The following is a 4,997-nucleotide window of genomic DNA, read 5'->3' on the forward strand; positions in this document are numbered from 1 at the left end:
TAGGAGTAATTTCTGAGTGTAGAACCAGGAGTAACCAATCCCCAAGTGCAGCTGTGTGTAGCCCTTAAAAGCAAAACTAAATAAATAAACAATTAAATAGTTTACTTTTTAACCACATCCAGGGATGCTCAGGGGTTACTATTGGATTACACTCAGAGATTACTCTTGGCATTGCTCAAGGGATCTTATGTGATGCCAGAGATCTTAACCAAATCAGTCACTTGAAAGATATTGTGAATATATCTGTGATATTCAAGTAATGTTAAAAGTTTAAATCAAGTTAGAAAAAGAGAAAACAAAGAAATACTTTATTGCCTAAAATACAAGTCCAATGCGAATTAGGTAGTATAGAAAGAGTTTTCTTTATAGTAGAGCTATGTGATTAAGAGGAATGCTATAGGCTCTGTAAGTCTACAGCAACTTGTGCATGGACTATTCCTCTATTTTGTGTAGAGTTTGTTAAGAATTTAGAATCTTGCATTTTGGAAGAATTTTTCTCTCTGGTGCTAATATTTTCTTTGAATGTTTTAGATTATCCTTGCTCCAATCAGTTTCTCCCATCCAATACTGATTCAACATTCTGGAAATACCTCCAAGTTAGTAAAAAATATTAATAGCATACTTTCTTGTTCTCTAAAACCATGCCATTAATTTACACACTTTAAAATAAATTTTCTTCATTTCCACAGGATATTGAGAGAGAAGGAGGTAAATACCTCTCCTCAATCTACCACTTTCCATAGGAATCTAAACGTTTCTTCTATAAAACAATTTCCTGAAAGTACTAAATATATTTAAAAATCCTGCTGTGTAAACTAACAATTTTCTCCCTGGATATTGAGATTGAGGATAAGTAATTGAGTAAAATTAACACTTAACTAATGTGTTTTCTTTCTAATTTATAAAAATAGTTTAAAGTTGCCCAGGCAAGAGCAGTAGTTCATTTATAGCTTTTCAGAAAACTTTATTATAATCAACTTTCTTAATATAAAGCTTTGATATTTTTGGTTTTACTCAGGAGGAACATACTTGTCTTTGTACCAATATATGAATAAATGAGTTTTTAATTTTTTTCTCTTTGACCAAAGAATATATATGCCTAGCTATCTTTTTACAGATTTAAAAGTGCATATTTTACTTTTTTTGATAGGGCCCTAAGAGATTGTGAGGAGTTAAAAAGCTTACCTTAGACATAGTCAATCCTGTCTGATCCTGTGCATAACAAGGCCAGAAAAAGCCATGGAGCCACTCTGAGTGTTGCTTCCCTTAACAAACAAAAAGACAAAATAAAATTTTTCTTTCAAAGCTTTAGGAAAATACTTTCTACACAAGGAAGTCAGAATATTGTTTTCAAGTAATGCAATTGTTACTATAACACTGGTGAAACTGATGTCTGTCAAATGAAGTTTATTTAGAAAATCTCTTCATATAGTTGGTATTAGTCATATAAATAAATAATTCAGAAATAAACAGATTATAATATGTAATCCATGTTTTCAAATTCTAAAGTCAACAATAGTATCATGAATTTATAGCTGGAATGTTTTTGCTTATTGGATATGTTTTCATATTCATTAAATTACATTTACTAGTCTGACAAGAAGTGAATATAAGTGGTTTACTTTCATCCTAAAAGTACATATTCTAATTCAATTTTGTTTATATTTTTTCCATTTTTCATTTCTTTTTTGGCACTTCCAAAAACCATACAATATTATACCATGAGAAATAAATTAGTTAGTGATTCTTACCAGCTGTGAAAAGGAAATAACATCCCACCTTTTTCTTTAGGCATTCTGTAAAAGAAAAACATTATTTATGGATGGTAAATATATATCCTGACTCAACTATTCCCAGATAAGTGGTCTTGTTTCTAACATTTCTTGAAATGATTTTGACACTAATGAGAGAATTCAGCTAGTCACATAAGAATATCATTTGATTTCCTGGTTGGTTCTATTTTAAAACTTATTTTTTACCTATAATAGGAAAATGTTCTCTATTGAAACTGACAGAATGCAGTATGAATCTGACACCATGTCCATAGTCCAGGAAAAAATAAACAAATTCTTATTTAAGCAGTTTATTCAATATAATTATAATGTTGACAAGCTTTTTCCCCTTGCTAAGACTGTTTCATTGTCTGTACATTGTAATAATTATTAACCTATTTAATTTGGGTAACTATTTTCAACCAAAGAAGATTCTGAGTATGATAAATGCATAAGTTTTGTCTGTCCCTATTACTGATTTTTCTTTTCTTTTTTTTGTCCCCCATTCACAATACAGATCAGGAAAAAAGCCTGGGTTGAGATGTATATGGGGTGCATTTACTGTACCTCCTCTTTCTATACAGTCAGTATAAAAAACACAGCCTGTGGTAAGCATTGGGAGGCCAACTGATTTTTCAATATTATTAAAAGAGCATGATTCATCATCAGACTACTTAGGACTTGTCTCCTTGAAACTATTTTTGTTTTGTTTTGAACTCTTTCAGTATGCTAAACAGAAGCCTATAGATATTCCACTTGTAGATCTATAGGTATAAATTTCAGTACCAAAATTAGTGAAGTATGATGAAATAGTAGTGTCCAGCTATCCTGTATTAAAGGCCAAGCAATAATAAGTAGTCTTACGGATGAATAAATTTGTGTCTTTTGTATATATTTTTGGTTTTGAAGCAAGTAAGCAGAAAGACAGGTAAGGAAAGAACCACTATGACAATGGATTTTTGAGATGTAATACAATCAAGAGACAAATTTGAAGGAGTTAATTCATTAACTCAACTGGTGCCACTACAGACTCACTGAAGACTGGACCTCTTACTGAGAGATGCACCATCATGAACAAAGGTCAAGAAAAATAGTATCAAAGAAAACAGTCAACTATCCCTACTCTTTACCCTTGGAAACTAGCCTAGAAACAGGACTTTTGCTAAGATAAAATGCCCTGTATTGAGCAGATTGGGAGAAATCCTATAAAAGTCAATTTGGAACAAAAAAGGAGCACATTTGTGTAGCCTGGGTACCTGCTGCTTGAGCACAGGTCACCCACATTTACAACTCCACTATGCAGATGTGGTCTTCTATGCTTTCATACTGGGTTATATTCTCCACATCTGGAGAGGGTGGCACTCTCTTATTCTCTCCCTTTTAATCCTCAATATCTCCATAGAACCTGTTTTTACTTCAGTGTTTGTCTCCTCCTGAAATTCTTTTCTGTGGTAGAAGACATTGACCTTAAGATCGAGATAATGTCTTGAATTGACTTTACTTTTCTGGCCAGAGAAAGACTCACAGTTCTAGGTCTCCCCAGATATACTAAGATGATAGAAGTAGGAGAAAGTAAGAAATTCTTTTCTTTGAGCTGCCACCTTTCTCCTCCACATTTCACAAAAATCACCCTGGAATTTCCACCAACATTAGTTTTAACATGTTATGTTTTCTTGCTTTGGGATTGACTCCTGTTGGAAAGATACATCCTTTCAGATCTTCCTGAAAATGTCTATGCAATAATGTTTATGATTCACTTAAATATGCATTATCTTTGTTTAGGATTTTTAAATTTTTTAAACGTTTATTTATTTATTTTAAATTTTTGGGCCACACCCAGCAGTTCTCAGGGGTTACTCCTGAATCTGCGCCCAGAAATCCCTCCTGGTAGGCTCAGGGGGTTATGTGAAATGCAGGGAATCAAACCCTGATCTGTCCTGGGTCAGCCAGGTACCATGCAAAACCCTACCCTTGTGTATTGCTCCAGCTCGTTTAGTATTTTAACTCTGAATTAATAGTTTGGGTACTGTTTGTAACCTATTTCTACCTTAATTAATTACCAACACTAAGTTTTATAAAATAATACACAGTTATTATTACTGCCTTGGAAACATTGCTTTATAAATGTCTCATCATTTGCATGCTGTCAGCCAGGGTCTGATTCTTGTTACCTCATATGGTTTCCAAAAGCACTTCCAAGAAGGATTCCTGAGCACAGAGACAGGAAACACATTTTGAAAAAATAGAATTTCTTCCTCTACTAGAATTTTTCAGGAGCCATGTTTGCAACTTCTACCTTCCAAAAAAACTAATCAATTCAAATATAACCCAATTTATTTGGATTTAATGCGAATATCCTAGAGATTATGCATATTAAAGAAAGGGATTTGGAGCCCCAGTGCAACACTTTCCAATTTTCTCTTCATGTATATAAAGGAGAAAATTATAAGTTCTTTCTTATATATATCATGGACACTTGTTTGACATCAATTGATAAGTTGCTTATAAGCAACTCCAATGAGTTGCTGCAATTATTTGCCTTACATCCGATATAAAATCTATAAAAGTATGTTTTCTCTTAATCATGCATCTATTTTCTTTCATTTTTCTATCTAGAGCATATTGAGAGGGGAAAAGTTCCTATGAATCAAGTACAGGGATAGAGAGAGGAAGCCACCAGAAATATTTGTCTTTGAACCTTATTAATTTATTGTCATACAGACCTAGCAATAAAAAAGTTTCAGGTGGCCCCACAGAGACTGGAAAAAATAGTATGATCAAGGCCTAAGCTTCTTGCCTTTCATACAATTGACTCCAGTTATTTTTTTTTTGCACTGTATATAATTGCCTAGTACTTCCAAGAATATTCCCTGAGCACAGAGCCAAGAGTGAGCCCCATGGTTATGATTTCCAACCAAAAACAAAATAAATAAAATTAACTAGCTCCAGGAAAAATCTGTCTTTTTTTCTTTTTCTATCTCCCTGAGCCTCCTTTACTTTTCTTAACTCCACTCTTTTTGTTTAAAGTCAGAAGCAAACATTTTTCATCTTTCTCTATCAAAGTTCATAGTCATACTGTCTTCCACAAACCCTCATTCTTCTACCTGTCTTTCTTTATTAGGATAATGGTGAGGATACTGGGGCTACTCAGAGCATCCAGAATGATTTTCCAGTCTCAAAATCCTTAACTCAGTATCTTTAAAGTTCTCTTAGGCCATTTTAGCT

At 33.2% G+C, this 4,997-nt stretch overlaps 1 non-coding gene across 1 annotated transcript; it reads right to left on the minus strand.

Moving 5' to 3' along the window:
- Positions 1 to 2,265: 2,265 nt before the first annotated feature.
- LOC126026339 (small nucleolar RNA SNORA51) lies at positions 2,266 to 2,397 on the minus strand. The gene has a single exon (XR_007501632.1). It is a non-coding gene; the product is annotated as a small nucleolar RNA SNORA51 (small nucleolar RNA).
- Between the last annotated feature and the right edge of the window lie 2,600 nt (positions 2,398 to 4,997).

The sequence above is a fragment of the Suncus etruscus genome, chromosome 13 (genome assembly GCF_024139225.1).
Source record: "Suncus etruscus isolate mSunEtr1 chromosome 13, mSunEtr1.pri.cur, whole genome shotgun sequence".
NCBI lineage: Eukaryota > Metazoa > Chordata > Mammalia > Eulipotyphla > Soricidae > Suncus > Suncus etruscus.